Source organism: Triticum urartu, chromosome 1A (assembly GCF_056163025.1).
Source record: "Triticum urartu cultivar PI428250 chromosome 1A, HENAU_Tu73, whole genome shotgun sequence".
NCBI lineage: Eukaryota > Viridiplantae > Streptophyta > Magnoliopsida > Poales > Poaceae > Triticum > Triticum urartu.
The window spans coordinates 560,739,065-560,758,718 of NC_141873.1; positions in this window are offsets into that span (position 1 = coordinate 560,739,065).

Consider the following 19,654-nt stretch of genomic DNA (forward strand, 5'->3'; position numbering starts at 1 on the left):
GATTCTTCTCCTGGAGTTCCTTGTACACCAACTTTTGACGAATGAAGCCCAAAATCTACGGGTTATAAATCATAAAAGTTAGGAATATAATCAAGTGAAGCCGTGCATATATTTCTGGACAACAAACTAAATAGACGGCTGTTCTCAAACCGTACATCCAAACGAAGCAAATAAGTACTCTACGGAAACCTTAGAACATGCTTTACAACTCATATGTAGAGGCCAACTTGAAATTATGAGCATAACAAACTCGTTTTTCAGTTAGAAGCTCTCTGCCCTAAACAGTCAGGTAGTGCAGTTTTTGAACTGAACCAAATTCAGTTTAGAGAACAGCCAGAGAAATCCAAAAACAGGATCACTGGACCGAGTAAACTGAAACTACATAGCCGTCTAGTTTAGAGAACTAAAACTTAGCTAGATGAGGTACAGACTGAAACAACATTCATTCAGTAGCAAAACAACCACCTTAGCTAGCTAGTCCGTGAGCATTAACCAAGCATGCATCATACAGGAAGGAACAAATATGATATGAACTAAGACCAAGGCCACATAGAGGACCTCATCAATCAGGCCACCCTAGTTTGGTTTCACAGCCACAACAGAAACTAGACTACAACATAGCAGCGATAGGAAAAACATCACACTAAGGATCAAACCTTATGTGGGGAGTCGATTTTCTCCTCGTCGATGTCGTCCATGGAGGGCTCCTGCTCCATCTAAATGGAAGAAACAAGTAAATATGGGCTGACAGACAGAGCTAGCAACCATTTTTACAAACAGAGAAGCTGTCAAATTTTCTGTGATTATAAAATCTTCTTCCATTTAGAAGTTCTCTTTTGATTATAATCATTTACTCCCTCCATTCCTAAATATATGACGTTTTGGTAATTCAAATTGAATAACCAAAAGGTCATATATTTAGGAACGGAGGGAGTAGTTCATTGTCCACAAAATAACAGGTCGCAACTAACACTGCTGAATCAAGCAGAGGAATGCAGAGTTTATGTGAGTCAATTCATACAAGCATGATAAACAATTCTTCATGGCACTCAAACCATTCGAGGGGCAACAATTTATTTACGCTACTGCTCCAAAGTGCTAGATTACTAGAACCTATACCATTCCTTCCTGCTGCAAAGTCTACACTAAATGCGACCGAGAACCGAGAATACAGTAAAGCATGCCGAGAAGTACCTAGCGATGTCGTCTTTCCACCTCCGTTCACTCCCACGATCATGATAACCGCTGGTTTCCTGCCAAAATGACCAAGCACACTCAGACTTCCCAAAATTCAGACACCACTCAACAATGGTAAACTAGTGGCCACTGTCTTCATTCAGTCCAGCAGAGGGCAGACAGAACCTGAAGCCGAGCTGCAGCTCGGTCTTTCTGCCCTTGGTCGTGAGCAGCTCGAGGATGCATCTTTTCAGCGACGACTGCGCCCGTCATCCGCCACAATGAACAACAGATTAGACCACGAAACCAATCCCGTTGTGCTCCACTGTAACTAACTGAGACTGAATCGATCACCTTTACCTCGGTCCTGGACTTGAGCTTGGCGTCGCGGAGGGTGTCGACAATCCGGAACGAGATCTTGGGCCCGAAGTCCGACACCAGCAGCGCTTGTGTGCCAAAGTATACAATAAACAGTGAAAAACATGAGATTAAATCAAACCCATTTTAGAGTATTGCTGGAAATAATGCATTGATACAAGACTCGAATAAAGGAAACATTGCTCTGTTCTTGCTGAGTACCACTACAAATGCTACGTGCAGGAGCAGTTATGTCATTTACTTTGTTTTTATACAAGTAACATGGACAGTATTGGCTGGAAGTTTGTCTAGCAAGCGAGAAAGATCAACGATCATGCTTTGTGTACAAAGTTCCATAGGTTTGCAACCCATTCTATAGTTCAATACAATATAACATAAACAAGCAGAAGTGAAGGGGGGCATTATCCTTCTATCAGGCTTCATTGTCTGAACTCCCCTACCTAAAAGACAGGTAACACCACAAATGACAGTCACCAGTAAGCAACTGCACCCTTAGGCCTGAGCTTGAGATTAGAAGTCCATGCCTTACTGGCTTACTTTTCTAGTGGACAAGATCCAATAATTTAGAAAGAAATTTGTAGAAGTGGGTAGTTACAATACTAAGAAACTCTCACAGAAAACAGAATAGTTAATACAAATATGATCAACTTAGGATAAGATAATTCAGCCGGATCATCAGTACAACAAATATAAGTTCAGACTTGAGACACAAAGGTAAGAGCATGCCATGGTCAGGCTCGGGTACACTCTAGCTGGAATGGACATACGCTGGCCTGCAATTCAGATTTACTGAATTGTGAGCGGGCACCGGCATACAGTACTGAATGGGCCGACTGGCCGCAATCACCCAGACCTCCATGGAAGCAAAGAGAAGGCAGCTCGAGGGCGCACCCTGACCCGCAATCTGGGCTCTTGGTGGGACCAGATCCCCCACCCGAGGGGAGGGCAAGGAAGTAGGAGGAGAGTTACCTAAGGGAAGGCCTTCGTCGTCGCTGGACTTGCCGCACCCCATCTGTTTGCTCGTGCGCCGTCACCCTGTCGAAACGTCCGGGACAAACACGAGCTGCATCGAGCTGATCTCCTCGGGCTCGCCTCGCCGTGGGTGCAAGGAGCGGCGCGGCGACCTTGCGGAGCACCCAGGAGGAGAGGAGGGAGAGGGCGAAGAGGCCGCAGTAGAAGATCCGCATGGAGCGGCGGCCGATGCTGCCGACGGCGGTGTGGCACGCCTCGCACACGCACACCAGGCACGACGCGGCCCACATGGCGGCGGCTCTTCTCTTCTCCGGCGGCGATCAGTTGGGCCAGACTTCGTGGAGCCGCGAGGGGTCGATTTGGGGATTCAGTGGAGAGATGGAGAGGAGCTCGACCGGATCTGGAAGGGAAGAGGAGGAGAGGGAAAGAAAGGAGGCGGGGGGGGGGGGGGGTGGTGGATGGAAAATGACCACGAGGACTAGGGTTTCGGGGTTGGTGTGGAAGGGTCGAGGAGTGCCGTTGGATCCATGAGCATCCGACAGTATGTGATGCATGATCCGCGTGAGACGTCCACAGACCAATTAGAATGCAGTACTGCGTTATGACTATCTAAATTGGTTATAGGTAACTAAAAATAACGTGTTAAAATCATTTTGCATTTTACGAGTGGCCAAAATGAGTTTTTTTGTGAAGGACCTACCAAATATTTTTTGCAAAATTAGACCAAATCATTTTTATAAAATATTAGTCCATATTCAATGCACAATTGACCAAATGGTTGGGTGCCAAAAGTTTTTGATCCACCTCTAGTGAAAAAGACAAAACTCTGCTGATTCAGCTGGAAGCGGGTCAAATTTGAACTAGAGGCCCATCATAGTTTGCTCATGATTTTTTTCAAAAATCATTTCTAGGTAAAGAAGTATCTATTTAATCAGAGATCCAACAAAATTTTGGCAAGATTCAACCCCTAGCTATGAACGGTCATGCCCGTCGTTTTGACCGCATTTTGAAAAGGGCATAACAAATTAAAAAAAATCAAAAAAATGCAAAACCTTCGCGTTGTGTCATCATATGTGACCAAGTTACCAGGAAAAATAATAAACTTGTAATACGGTAATTATTTTAAAAAAGTGTTCTCAGAAATGAGCTATCATGTGTGAAGATTCATGGCTTTCAAGCCAAATGATTAATCTCATGGCCACATTCATGCCATAGTTTGTTCAAATGATCTCATATTTTGCACAACGGTGCATGATGGCATGACAAACAATGTTGCAAATGGGAGTTTTCATTTTCTTTGCACAAAAAGTTCATTTTCCTTTTTCCGAGTGGCCAAAACAAGTTTTTTTTGTGAAGGACCTACCAAATATTTGTTGCGAAATAAGACCAAATCATTTTTATAAAATATTAGTCCATATTCAATGTACAATTGACAAAATGGTTGGCTACCAAAAGCTTTCGACCCACCTCTAGTGAAAAAGACAAAACCATGCCGATTCAGTTGGAACCGAGACAAATTTGAACTAGAGGTGCCTCATAGTTTGCTCATGATTTTTCCCAAAAATCATTTCTAGGTAAAGAAGTATCTATTTAATCAGAGATCCAACAAAATTTTGGCAAGATTCAACCCCTAGCTATGAACGGTCATGCGCGTCGTTTTGACTGCATTTTGAAACGGGCATAACAATTAAAAAAAATGAAAAAAATGCAAAACCTTCACGTTGTGTCATCATATGTGACCAAGTTACCAGGAAAAATAATAAACTTGTAATACGGTAATTATTTTAAAAAAGTGTTCTCAGAAATGGGCTATTATGCGTGAAGATTCATGGCTTTTAAGCCAAATGATCAATCCTATGGCCACATTCATGGCATAGTTTGTTAAAATGATCTCATATTGTGCACAAGGGTGCATCTTTGGACGAAAAACCATTTTCCATTTTTCGAGTGCCCAAAAGGAGGTTTTTTTGTGAAGGACCTCCCAAATAATTGTTGCAAAATTGGACCAAATTATTTTTATAAAATACTAGTCCATTTAATGCACAATTGACCAAATGGTTGGGTGTAAAAAGTTTTGATCCACCTCTCATGAAAAAGACAAATTTCCGCCGATTCAGCTGGAAGTGGGTCAAATTTGAACTGTAGCTGCCTTGTAGTTTGCTCTTTATTTTTTTTTCCAAAAATCATTTCTAGGTACATAAGTATCTATTTAATCAGAGAAACACCAAAAAAATTCCAAGATTCAACCCCTAGCTATGAACGGTCATTCCCGCCGTTTTGACCGCATTTTGAAACAGGCATAAAAAATTAAAAAAAATCAAAAAATTGGGAAACCTTCGCATTGTGTCATTATATGTGGCCAAGTTCCCAGGAAAAATAACAAACTTGTAATACGACAATTATTTTAAAAAAGTGTTCCCAGAAACGAGTTGTCACGTGTGGAGATCAATGGCTTTCAAGCCAAATGATCAATCTTATGGCCAGATTCATGGCATAGTTTGTTCAAATGATCTCATATTGTGCACAAGGGTGCATATTGGAATGGCAAACAATGTTGCCTAAGGAAGTTTTCATTTTCTTTGGATGAAAAAACCATTTTTCATTTTCCGTGTGCCCAAAAGGAGGTTTTTTTGTGAAGGACCTCCCAAATAATTGTTGCAAAATTGGACCAAATCAATTTTCTAAAATACTAAGACATATTTAATGCACAATTTACAAAATGGTTGGGTGTAAAAAGTTTTGATCCATCTCTCGTGAAAAAGACAAATTTTCGTCGATTCAGCTGGAAGCAGGTCAAATTTGAACTGCAGCTGCCTCATAGTTTGCTCTTTATTTTTTTCCAAAAATCATTTATAGTTACATAAGTACCTATTTAATCATAAATACATGGTTTTGTGGCGATACGTCGAGGTTTGGGCGGTGGCCGAGGGCCCCAACTCTAGAGCGCGTAAACTCGCATGCCCGCCGCGTGGTCACCGCGTGACCGTGGCGTTGCCATGTGTTCTAGGTGGCCTAGGCATGTCTAGTGGGTTGGGCACTCCCCAGGTAGGTGCTAGGAAGAACATTACAACATAAGATTCTCACGAGGAGACTGATCGATGCTCAAACATGAATTAGCAGCCAAGTGTTTGATTAGCGGTACGGGAAATGTACATGGCTAATGGGCGTGAGTTTTGGCTGAGGATGATCAGTTACTAAGAAGACCGTCTTTGCAAATTTTCAGCTCAAAAGGAGGAGCCTAGGTGGTACTTGCTTTGCAAAGTACCACACTGGACATAAATACAAATGTTGAAGCTGGGCTCAAAATAATGAATGGATTGAGCTGGCATTTGGTGGAGGATGGTTATTTGGGTAGAGGAAAGCATTGTAGAAAATGGATACCATTTGGACATGCCAAAGTGGTACTTCCTTCAGAAACTGTTGTTCTTAACAGAATAGGAAAATGAATATTTTTGAATTATTTTTGAACTAGGCAAGGAAGGTTTTTACATATTTGATGAAGATATGACCCAAAGAATTTATGAGATTTTTTTGGGAATTTTGGGAATGAAAGAAATATAGGTTGCTTCACAACCTAGGGCAAAAACTGCCACATGGACATGACACATAGGCAAAACTGATGAGGTGGCGCCTAGTCATAGCAACCCACCATAATTTACAAGGCTATGACCATCTATATTGGTCGTTAACAACTAGAAATAAGGCAGCGGACTAGCGCTGTTTGCTTTGTGACCATTTCATGTAAGGAAATTACGACCTTTCTGACCAAAATGATCGCAGTTGTTTAGGGTTTGGAGCCCCCCGAACAGCTTTTGACCAATTGGTCTGAAATGGTCATAGATCTATGACCATTTCTTCCAGGGTCACTGACAGAAGGTCACTAGTTGACATATTTCTTGTAGTGGAACTTCAGCTTCTCCTTTTCACTTTCGCACTTTTCCCTTGCATCAACATTGACCCGGCGGAGATCATCATCGGGCACATCGTCTGGTTCCTCTGGATCTTCAGCTTCCTCTTGATCTTCAGCTTCCCCCGTTGTAGCATCACCGTATTTAGGGGGCACATGGTTGTCATCGTCCTCCTCTTCTTCGGTGTCTTCCATCAATAACCCCTATTTCTCCGTGCTTCGTCCAAACATTATAGTGTGGCATGAAACCCTTATAAAGCAGGTGGTGTGAAGGATTTTCTTGTCAGAGTAAGACCTCGTATTCCCACAATTAGGGCATGGACAACACATAAAACCATTCTTCTTGTTTTCCTCAGCCACTTAATGTACTCAGAGGTGTGTCTGTCACCGTACATCCATTGCCGGTTCATCTGCGTGCATTATATATAATTATGTGTGTCAAAAGTAAGAAAATTAGACAAGTATGTATCTAAAGTAATATTTTTTTCTTTCAGAAAGAAGATAAGAACAAGAGGTTCACCACGGTGGTGCCGGTGACGAGATCGGCGCGGGCGATCGACGGCGGTGAAGATGAGGACGGGGCGTAACGGACCGCTAAACCTAGACAAATCTCGGAAAAAATGGAGCTCGAAGGTCGAGCTTCGAGAGGAGAAAGCTTAACTAATGTGGCTCGAGCATTTCATCGAACACCTCATGTGCATAGGAGGTGAGCTAGAGCACCCAATGCCCTCCCCCTCGCCGGCCAGCAAAAAACAGAGCACTGTGTGTGCTTTGCTCACCGACGATGGGGTATATAGGCAACTCAATGGTCCCGGTTCGTGGCTGGAACCGGGACTAAAGGCCATCCTTCTGTCCGGATTCCTGCCACGAACTGGGACCAACGGTTGTGGGCCAGGAGCAAGGCCCATTGGTCGTGGTTTGTGCCAAGAACCGGGACAAATGGGTCCAGACGAACCGGGACCAATGCCCACGAGGCCCCGTGGGCTCACGAACCGGGACAAATGCCTCCATTGGTCCCGGTTCGTGGCAGAACCGGGACTAATGGGCTGGCCATGCCCGAACGAAAGCCCCCTTTTCTACTAGTGTTTGTGGATATTTATGGCACTGCTTATAATCAGTTGAGGATAGAATTTATTGCTCAGCTGCATGATTGGTGGGGATTTTAAGTCCTTGCGGCCGAAGAGTATGAACTCGAACGCCCCTCCAAGAGCTACCCAAAGCACAGGTTGCTACCCCAATTAGAGGAGGAAGCACCTAAACCTACATCACCAGCGCATGATGCGGTCGACCGGCCACCCCGTGGCCACGACAGAGAGGCCTCTCGGCCCTCCACTCAAGCCGCACCCTGGCGGCGCTCAAAAACTACCAAGGCATGGGAAAATGCGCCAGACCTGCGAGATATATTGGAGGATAAGGCAAGGCAAACAAGATCGATCTACGGATCACGTGGGCGCCCCACGGCATGAGACGGTACTCGTCACGCAGGATACAGTAAATCCGGTCGGGCCGAACACAGTAGACAAAGCTTGTTTGAGCTGCGTCATGATGTAGCCCAATACAGAGGCGCCGCACACCCACTATGCTTCACAGATGAAGTAATGGATCATCAAATCCCCGAGGGTTTCAAACCCATGAACATTGAATCATACGATGGCACAACAGATCCTGCGGTATGGATCGAGGACTATCTCCTTCATATCCACATGGCCCGCGGTGATGACCTACACGCCATCAAATACCTCCCACTCAAGCTTAAAGGACCAGCTCGGCATTGGCTCAACAGCTTGCCAGTAGAATCAATTGGTTGTTGGGAGGACCTGGAAGCCGCATTCCTCGACAATTTTCAGGGGACTTATGTGCGACCACCAGACGCCGATGACCTAAGCCACATAATTCAGCAGCCAGAGGAATCGGCCAGACAATTCTGGACACGGTTCCTAACCAATAAAAATCAAATCGTTGACTGTCCGGACGCAGAGGCCCTAGCAGCCTTCAAGCATAACATCAGCGACGAGTGGCTTGCACGGCACCTAGGACAGGAAAAGCCGAAATCTATGGCAGCCCTCACGACACTTATGACCCGCTTTTGCGCGGGAGAAGACAGCTGGCTAGCTCGCAGCAATAACATGACCAAGAGCCCTGGTAATTCGGATACCAAGGACAACAGTGGCAGGTCGCATCGCAACAAGCAAAAGCGCCGCATTAACGGCGACAATACTGAGGATACGACAGTTAATGCTGGATTCAAAGGCTCTAAACCCGGTCAGCGGAAAAAGCCATTCAAAAGAAACACTCTAGGCCCGTCCAGTTTGGACCGAATACTCGACCGCTCATGCCAGATACATGGCACCCCCGAAAAACCAGCCAATCACACCAACAGGGATTGTTGGGTGTTCAAGCAGGCAGGCAAGTTAAATGCCGAAAACAGAGACAAGGGGCTGCATAGCAATGACGAGGAGGAGCCCCGAGCGCCGAACAACAGTGGATAGAAAGGTTTTCCCCCACAAGTGCGGACGGTGAACATGATATACGCAACCCACGTCCCCAAGAGGGAGCGGAAGCGTGTGCTAAGGGACGTATACGCGATGGAGCCAGTCGCCCCAAAGTTCAACCCATGGTCTTCCTGCCCGATCACTTTTGATCGAAGGGACCACCCCACTAGCATCCGTCATGGCAGATTCGCCGCATTGGTTCTAGACCCAATTATTGATGGATTTCACCTCACCAGAGTCCTTATGGACGGCGGCAGCAGCCTGAACCTGCTTTATCAGCATACAGTGCGGAAAATGGGCATCGATCCCTCGAGGATTGAACCCACCAGAACGACCTTTAAAGGCGTCATAAGCCAATTGTACAGGCTCAGTTACACTTGAAGTGGTCTTCGGATCTCCGGATAATTTCTGAAGCGAGGAGTTAATCTTCGACATAGTCCCGTTCCGCAGTGGCTATCACGCACTGCTCGGGTGAACCGCATTTGCCAAGTTCAATGCGGTGCCGCACTACGCATACCTCAAGCTCAAGATGCCAGGCCCTCGAGGCGTCATCACGGTCAATGGAAACACCGAACGCTCTGTCCGAACGGGGGAGCATACGGCGGCTATCGCAGCGGAAGTACAAAGCAGCCTCTCAAGGCAATTCTCCAGTCCGGCCATTAAACGTCCGGACACCGTCAAGCGCGCCCGGAGTAACCTACAACAAGACCGCCTGGCACGTTCGAGCAAGCGTAGAAATGCAGGCCCAACCCCAGCCCTCGCGAACTTGCGAAACCAGTGTTACGCGTACATAACTACGCTCTAGAAATACCATGGGCACAGGGGGAGGGGCACCATCACGGCACGCCCGAAACGCGGCTTAAACCGCACTAGGGGCTGCCGATTTCTTAATTTTTCTCTTATTTTCAGGACTCCATTCTTCGGAAGGCTTGTCCGACAGTACAATTGCTGCACAAACGATACAACCAGGGAAGCAGAAAGCTACGCCGCACTACGGAACTCTAAGGTGGTCTCTATAACGAGCAGTATACCTGTTTCGCATAACATTCCGCAGCTCGCCCCTAGAAAGGACATATTTGATAGTCCCATCTTTTGCTTATCGCACTATTTGTATCGTTCTGCTTTGATTGCAGCTTTTTTAAATAAACAATGCATAGCTTCCGTCTATTATTGCATTACCTCTTTTTTACGAATATATGTTCATTAATGACATGTTGCACCCGTACACTTTGGTACGGCCAATACGCCAGGGGCTTAAGTACCCCACAACATGGTGTGAGAAGTCCGAACACTTTCACAAGTGCGGCACCCCAAACTTATAGCATTATATGCATCGGCTCCGAATCATGTCTTGGGTCAATAGTTGGGTTTGCCCGGCTCCTATGTTTTGGTACCTTACGTTCCGTCATATCGGCTAAGGTAGCACTAGGAGAACTACTATGATTGTGCCCCAGTTGAGCTGGGCTAAGCACCTCAGTAGAGAAAGCTAAAATTGGTCATCATGATGAGGCGAGAGCTGGTCGCTGTTCGAGAGGTTTTCGAGTCCCTAAAGACTTATGCCGCTTAGAGCGAGGAGTCGGCTTTGTCTAGCCTAGGCGTGGATAGCGCCCCGAACTCGGTCTTCCGAACACTAGGGGCTTCGCCGAAATTTAAAATTATAGAATTCTATGGCTAAGTGAGAGTGTTCAAGCACTATAGTCCGATTGCCTTGTTCGTTGTGTTGAGAGCCTCCCTCGAAGGACCCAAGAATGGGAAAAAGAGCGCTCATGTTTATCCCGAACACCCCAGCACTCGTGCCATGGGGGCAGAAGCCGACGACTCGCCATCTCTCAAATTTGATAAACGGCCGCACAGAAGGTAATATTTTAAATTCAAAAAGCATTGCTTAGCGCACATGAACAAGTTTTCAGCGCACAGGACAAAACGAGCGAGTTCACTGAAAAATTACATTCATGGAACATTCACCCGCCACAAGGCGGGCACCCTTCAGAACACCCTCATAATAAATCTCGGGCTTGCGATGCTCCTTGCCCGGCGGTGGCCCGTCCTTCACAAGCTTCTCAGCATCCAGCTTGCCCCAGTGCACCTTCACACGGGCAAGCGCCCTACGGGCACCCTCGATGCATACAGAGCGCTTGATGACTTTGAGCCTTGGACAGGCCTCCACCAGCTGCCTCACCAGCCTGAAGTAGCTCCCAGGCATGGCCTCTCCAGGCCACAGCCGGACTATGAGGCCCTTCATGGCCTGTTCGGCCACCTTATGGAGCTCGACCAGCTGTTTCAGCTGGTCGCTTAACGGCACCGGGTGTTCGGCCTCAACATACTAAGACAAGAACACCTTCTCCGTCGAGCTTCCCTCCTCGGTGCGGTAGAAGGCGGCGGCATCCAACACGCTACGGGGAAAGTCTGCGAATGCTCCTGGAGAGCTCCGGATTTGGGTAAGTGACAAGTAATTCACTTTTACGTGCTTGCTTTGCATAAAGAATGCCTTACCCGCTGCTATCTTTTTTATTGCCTCAACCTCCTGGAGGGCCTTCTGGGCTTCGGCCTTGGCAGACTTGGCATCTTCAATGGCCGTCGCGAGCTTAGACTCTCGCGTCTTCGAGTAAAGCTCCAAACTCTCATGTTTTTTCATGAGAGCCTGGAGCTCTTGCCGCACCTCGCCAACCTGCGTCTCATGCTTCTCCCGCTTGGTGCGCTCCGTGGCCGTCCTCTTTTCGGCCTCGGTCAACGCTTGCTTAAGGGTCGCCACCTCAGTTGTGGCCCCTACAATAGCCGCGTTAATCCTGTCACTTTTTGCAATTGCACCTTTCACATATTTCAATAAGGTATTTCTTACCTTCCTTCTCCTCGAGCTGCTGCTTCGCTAGGCCGAGCTCTTGCTCGGACCGCTCGAGTTTCTGCTTTAGCGTATCCACCTCCGTAGTCAGTGTGGCGGAGGCCAGTAGCGAAGCCTGCACACGCATATTGACTTGATTATGTTAGACTCCTGCGATTATTAGATCCTCTATTCGGCTTTTCTTTCCGAACGCCGAACAGAGCATCAGGGGCTACTGTCTATGCGGTAATATTTTTACATATTCTTTACTTACCTCAAAGCCTGTTAGAAGGCTGGCACAGGCTTCAGTCAGTCCGCTCTTGGCGGACCGAACCTTCTGGATCACCACACTCATAACAGTGTAGTGCTCCTCGTCGATGGATGCGCCGTTAAGCGTCTCCAGCAAATTGTCCGGTGCCTCCGGTTGGACGGAGGTCACCGGCTCGGTAGGCTTGCTCCTCTTGGAAGGAGGCTGCCTACCGGAGTCCGGAACCGTTGAAGGTTCCGGCGCGGTGTCCGGCTCAAGGCCGGACATGGAACCCTTGGGGGTTCTATCCCCTTTACGCTTGGAGTCCGGGAGGTTTCCTTGCGGCGCCTCCAGGACCACCTCCTCCTGGCTTGGAACCTGTTGGGACGCCACCTCGGCGCCGTCCGTAGGGTGGGGGGAGGAAGCCATCGGAAGCGAATTCACATCCGACGAGTCCAGGGAGCCGCTCGACGACTCGTCGAGCCCGGCCTTGAGCGGACTGCACAATCATGTTCGATGTAAGGAAAAGCTATGCAATGTGGGAATACTATGAATCACTCTGGTATCCGGATACTTACGATTTCGCCAGGGGCTTGGCCTTGTGCGACCACTCCTCTTCGCCGTCGTCGGCGTTGGTGGAGTAGTCCGGAGGAGGGGTCTCCCCCCTCTTGGACCCTTCGGCCTCCCCGGTTGGGGCGGCCTTCCTTTTCTTCCCTCCCCCCGCTGGGGGGGGGAGAGGTCTCTTCTTCCTCCTCCTCGTCTTCATGGGAGGAGTGCGCCTCGGAGTCGTCGGATGGTGAATCCGACACCTCCTGGCGCCGGGCACTCTTTCGAGTCCCCATGGCCTTCTTCCTGGCCTTCTTCTCCGGCACCACGTAAGGTGCCGGAACCAGCAGCTTCACCAAGCGAGCGTCCGCTGGGCCTTCGGGCAAAGGAGCCAGACAGTTGATCTGTCCGGACGTCTCCTGCCAATCCTGTCAAAGGTAAGGGAACTTAGATCCCGCATGGAGTCAAACTATGAAAAACTAATACCCTGTAAAAGGTGAAAACAGCTTACCGCACGAGCGTGACGCTGCATGCTGAATCCGCGAACCTCGGTAGCGGATGCGGGGGCCTCGGCGCCCTTGAAAAGCACCTTCCAGGCATCTTCGTACGTCGTGTCGAAGAGCCTGCTCAGAGTTCGGTGCCGCGCCGGGTCGAACTCCCACAGGTTGAAAGCCCGTTGTTGACACGGGAGGATCCGACGGATGAGCATAACCAGGACTACGTTGACAAGTTTGAGATTCCTGTCCACCAGGGTTTGGACACATGTTTGGAGTCCGGTCAGCTCTCCTTTTTTACCCCACGACAGGCCCATCTCTTTCCAGGAGGCGAGCCGCGTAGGGGGTCCGGATCGGAACTCAGGGGTTGCGACCCATTCAGGGTCGCGCGGCTCGGTGATGTAAAACCACCCCGACTGCCACCCCTTTACGGACTCCACGAAGGAGCCCTTGAACCATAGGACGTTGGGCATCTTTCCCACCATGGCACCTCCGCACTTCGCTTGGGTGCCGTGCACCATCTTCGGCTTGACATTGAAAGTCTTGAGCCATAGGCCGAAATGGGGGCGGATGCGGAAGAAAGCCTCGCACACGACGATAAATGCTGAGATGTTGAGGACAAAATTCGGGGCCAGATCGTGGAAATCCAGGCCATAGTAGAACATGAGCCCCCGGACAAATGGGTGGAGAGGGAAGCCCAGTCCGCGGAGGAAATGGGGGAGGAACACCACCCTCTCATGGGGCCTAGGGGTGGGGATGAGCTGCCCCTCTTCGGGAAGCCGGTGCGCAATGTCATTAGACAAGTATCCGGCCTTCCTCAGTCTTTTGATGTGTCCCTCTGTGACGGAGGAGACCATCCACTTGCCTCCCACTCCGTACATGGCTGGACAAGGTTGAGGTGGGGTGTGCGGACTTGGGCGCTGGAGCTCGAGTGCACGGAAATGGATAGGCAAAGGAGGAAGAAGGCGTGGATGAAAAGGTGGATCCTTATCCCCTTATATGGGCGGACGCGACTATGCGCCCCCACCAGCCTGGTAAAATTCGCTTATCTCCCAAGCGCCATAGTCAATGGCGCGGTTGGGTTACCCACACCCGTATTGATGAGAATCCCGGAATAAGGGGACACGATCTCTGCTTTAACAAGACGTGCCAAGGAAACCGCCTCGCTAAACACGCTGAGGTGGGATGATAAAAAGATTCGAATAAAGACTTGGCCGTGGTGTGATGTCACGCTACGGAATACGTCAGCAGATTAGATTTGTGTAAATATTATTCTCTCTATGGAAATATGTTGAAACTTATTTTGCAGAGCCGGACACTACCTTTGTGTTCAAAATCTTCTATGAAGTACTTGGAGGAGGAACCCGCCTTGCAATGCCGAAGACAATCTGCGCACCGGACTCATCGTCATTGAAGCCTGGTTCAGGGGCTACTGAGGGAGGCCTGGGTTAGTGGGTGTCCGGATGGCCGGACTCCTGGACTATGAAGATACAAGATTGAAGACTTCGTCCCGTGTCCGGAAGGGACTTTCCTTGGCATGGAAGGCAAGCTTGGCGATACGGATATGTAGATCTCCTACCATTGTAACCGACTCTGTGTAACCCTAGCCCTCTCCGGTGTCTATATAAACTGGAGAGTTTTAGTCCGTAGGACGAACAAAAATCATACCATAGGCTACCTTCTAGGGTTTAGCCTCTCTGATCTCGTGGTAGATCTACTCTTATACTACCCATATCATCAATATTAATCAAGCAGGACGTAGGGTTTTACCTCCATCAAGAGGGCCCGAACCTGGGTAAAACATCGTGTCCCCTGCCTCCTGTTACCACCCGACCTAGACGCACAGTTCGGGACCCCCTACCCGAGATCCGCCGGTTTTGACACCGACAGCTACACATAGTAGTAGCGACCTACATCGAACCGCGCTACCGCTACTTTCTTTGTAGCAGCGCGTTTTAATCTAAACTCGCTACTGCTAAAGGATATACAATTAAATGTAAAGCACATAGAAAGGTAACTGAAAATGAAATAAATAGAATAAGGTGAAAGGAAAAAAATAAAATGTGAAGAAAACTAAATGAAAAAGGGAAAAAGTAGAAAGGAGTAGCAGTAGCGTGTATCCCAGAACATGCTACAGCTAACGTAGCAGTAGCGTGCTTTCTGGAACGCGCTGCTGCTACTTCTGACTTAACCACGGGGTTCGTCCTTCCCCACGGCCATTTCCCTCAAATCCAGCTCTCCACTCTCGCCGCCGCTGTCGCCCGTCGGCCGCCGCGCGCTCTCCGCACACCCTCTACGCCGCCCCGACCCCAGATTCAACGCCGCCCCGACCCCGACCTCGACGCCCCATCCGCCGCACGCCCGGGCCCCGACCTCGACGCCGCCATCCACCGCGCGCCCGAGCCCCGACCCCCGACCTCGACGCCGCGTGCCCCTCCCTCGTCGCAGGCACCCGAGGTGAGCACGCCTGCTCCTCCCTCTCCCCTACCTCTGCCTAGGGTTTCTTTATATTTTAGTTGCATCAAATTAGTTAGGGTTCATGTAAGGGTGGAAACAAATCGAATGCGGATGCGGCTCAAATGAGTTAGGGTTCATCTAAGGGTGGAAACGAATCAAATTTCTAAGATGAATCATAAAACGAGTAAAATTTGACCACTTATTTCACTTTATAGTTGGATAAATATCTGCTACCACTTTCCACCCCTAGCTTCATCAAATTAGATGGTAATTAGGGCAGTAGTTTCTAGGTACTAATTAGTTAGTAAGAACTAGGTACTAATTAGGTACTAGTTTATTTTTATTTATAGTAAGTTTATTTTTAATAAGAACTAGTTGAATTGATAGAACTAGTTAATAAGAACTTGTTGCTATTTTTTTAGTTAAAGCAATTTTCCCCATCGACATGGACGATGCCTATCCCGCACCTCGTCGTCGAGTCGGCGGAGGACGACACCTGCTTGACCAAATGGGCCATGTCTGGGACTGGGCTCCGCCAGGGTGGTACTGGGAGGCGCTACCTACCAGGGGGCGCAGGTTGGTGAGGAGCCAGCCTGTCGTTGACCCGAACCTTCTTTGGTGGCGGTCGCGTGGGCCAGTGATGGTCCAGAGGCTCGAGGACCCCGCGGAGGTGCTGCGTCACCGTGTCAGTGAGGAGGACGCGCATGTCCGTTGCTACTTGTTTGCGTTGGAGCACAGGTTCTCCAATACCTGGCAGGTACTCCAGGGATCTCACTGGAGCTATGATCCCGTGATGGTTCCTTCTCTGTGGGTGTCCACCGCCCGCGCCGATACCCGTCGTGTGCTAGGGTTTTAGTTGTATTAGTGATGTTATATGTATGACACTATTGAGGATGTATTAGTGATAATATTCGACGATGTATGGATGCTAATTTGAGTCCTATAAGATATTTTGAAATGTATATCTTGTGTTGCTCAAATAGGATATGTGCTTGGCCAAGTGGCCGGTCATGTTTGCAGGTTACACCTCCGAGTGGCCTATGTTTTGCCGGAGTGTTGATTCATTTCCGTTCCGGAAAATATCAGGCGCTCGATATGTCCTATTTTAGCAAAGGTCATGCCGGATTTTTTCGTGAATTTTGGCATGACTTGTGCCAGAAGATGTAGGAAATATCGAGTGCCTCGGATTTGTGTGTTGAGTATCTTGGTAGTTTTATTCGACCGATTTTCAATTAATGTTTTAACTATGAACATAGGAAATTTCTGACGACGAAAAAGATTTTGGTATTTGCAAATACTGCGAAGACGAGCGCAGCCTGTGCGACGGAATCTTCCTAGATGATGATAGGCGCTTCAGCATCAAGCTGGACGAGAACTTCGAAGTGGATACATTAAGTCACAACGACAAGTCTTTTTTCATAATTAAGCATGACATTTGCTTCATTTGCTTCAACTTATAATTTAAGCATGACATTAAGCATGACAAGTCTTTTTTTACTATTCTACTAGTGTATCCCCTGCCATGCAAGAGTTTTTGTATTGGATAAGATAGGTTTCAGTCGTACTATGGAGGAAAATAAAGTTTACTTAAAGACCGAGCATGGTTATATTTTCCATGCAAAATTATACAATTCAGACGACTACACCTATTTTGGATGCAAAACATGGCGAGCACTATGCAAGACTTATGCATTTGAGCCTGATATGGTTATCACCTTTGATATTCGTCTAGAAGATGATATTGAAGGTAATACCGACATCTGGGTCGATGTGCAGACGCCTCCAGTTATACCATTATGTAAGTTTGTCAACCATATTTATGTATTTGATATTGTTTATTCAAAAATAGTTGACAACTAATTTTATTGTCAGCTTATTTCGGTGCAAGCAAACATGTCCAGCGCTTGGTAGACAGGACCTACTACTGTCCCGAGGCTGAATTAAACTGCGAGGAGCTAAGTCATTATGTTTCATGGCTTGAGGATCTTGATACTTGTTGGGGAACGTAGTAATTTCAAAAAATTTCCTACGCACACGCAAGATCATGGTGATGCATAGCAATGAGAGGGGAGAGTGTTGTCTACGTACCCACGCAGACCGACTGCAGAAGCGTTGACACAACGTAGAGGAAGTAGTCGTACGTCTTCATGATCCGACCGATCCAAGCACCGTTACTCCGGCACCTCCGAGTTCTTAGCACACGTACAGCTCGATGACGATCCCCGGGCTCCGATCCAGCAAAGCGTCGGGGAGGAGTTCCGTTAGCACGACGGCGTGGTGATGATCTTGATGTTCTACCGACGCAGGGCTTCGCCTAAGCACTACAATGATATGACCGAGGTGGAATATGGTGGCAGGGGGCACCGCACACGGCTAAGGAACGATCACGTGGATCAACTTCTGTGTCTAGAGGTGCCCCCTGCCTCCGTATATAAAGGAGCCAAGGGGGAGGGGGCCGCCGGCCAGGAGGATGGCGCAGGAGGAGTCCTACTCCTACCAGGAGTAGGACTCCCCCCAATCCTAGTTGGACTAGAATTCCCCGAGGGGGAAAGAGAGAGAGGGGGGCCGGCCACTTCTCCTAGTCCTAATAGGACTAGGGGAGGGGGGAGGCGTGCGTCCACCTTGGGCTGCCCCTTTCTCCTTTCCACTAAAGCCCATTAAGGCCCATATGGCTCCCAGGGGGTTCCGGTAACCTCTCGGTACTCCGGTAAAATCCCGATTTCACCCGGAACACTTCCGATGTCCAAATATAGGCTTCCAATATATCAATCTTTATGTCTCGACCATTTCGAGACTCCTCGTCATGTCCATGATCACATACGGGACTCCGAACAATCTTCGGTACATCAAAATGCATAAACTCATAATAACTGTCATCGTAACGTTAAGCGTGCGGACCCTACGGTTCGAGAACAATGTAGACATGACCGAGACACGTCTCCGGTCAATAACCAATAGCGGGACCTGGATGCCCATATTGGCTCCTACATATTCTACGAAGATCTTTATCGGTCAGACCGCATAACAACATACGTTGTTCCCTTTGTCATCGGTATGTTACTTGCCCGAGATTCGATCGTCGGTATCCAATACCTAGTTCAATCTCGTTACCGGCAAGTCTCTTTACTCGTTCCGTAATACATCATCCCGCAACTAACTCATTAGTTGCAATGCTTGCAAGGCTTATGTGATGTGCATTACCGAGAGGGCCCAGAGATACCTCTCCGACAATCGGAGTGACAAATCCTATTCTCGAAATACGCCAACCCAACATCAACCATTGGAGACACCTGTAGAGCTCCTTTATAATCACCCAGTAACGTTGTGACGTTTGGTAGCACACAAAGTGTTCCTCCGGAAAACGGGAGTTGCATAATCTCATAGTCATAGGACATGTATAAGTCATGAAGAAAGCAATAGCAACATACTAAACGATCGGGTGCTAAGCTAATGGAATGGGTCGTGTCAATCAGATCATTCAACTAATGATGTGACCTCGTTAATCAAATAACAACACTTTGTTCATGGTTAGGAAACATAACCATCTTTGATTAACGAGCTAGTCAAGTAGAGGCATACTAGTGACACTAAGTTTGTCTATGTATTCACACATGTATTATGTTTCCGGTTAATACAATTCTAGCATGAATAATAAAAATTTATCATGATATAAGGAAATAAATAATAACTTTATTATTGCCTCTAGGGCATATTTCCTTCAGTCTCCCACTTGCACTAGAGTCAATAATCTAGATTTATACTGTAATGATTCTAACACCCATGGAGCCTTGGTGCTGATCATGTTTTGCTCGTGGAAGAGGCTTAGTCAACGGGTCTGCAACATTCAGATCCGTATGTATCTTGCAAATCTCTATGTCTCCCACCTGGACTAGATCCCGGATGGAATTGAAGCGTCTCTTGATGTGCTTGGTCCTCTTGTGAAATCTGGATTCCTTTGCCAAGGCAATTGCACTAGTATTGTCACAAAAGATTTTCATTGGACCCGATGCACTAGGTATGACACCTAGATCGGATATGAACTCCTTCATCCAGACTCCTTCGTTTGCTGCTTCCGAAGCAGCTATGTACTCCGCTTCACATGTAGATCCCGCTACGACGCTTTGTTTAGAACTGCACCAACTGACAGCTCCACCGTTTAATGTAAAC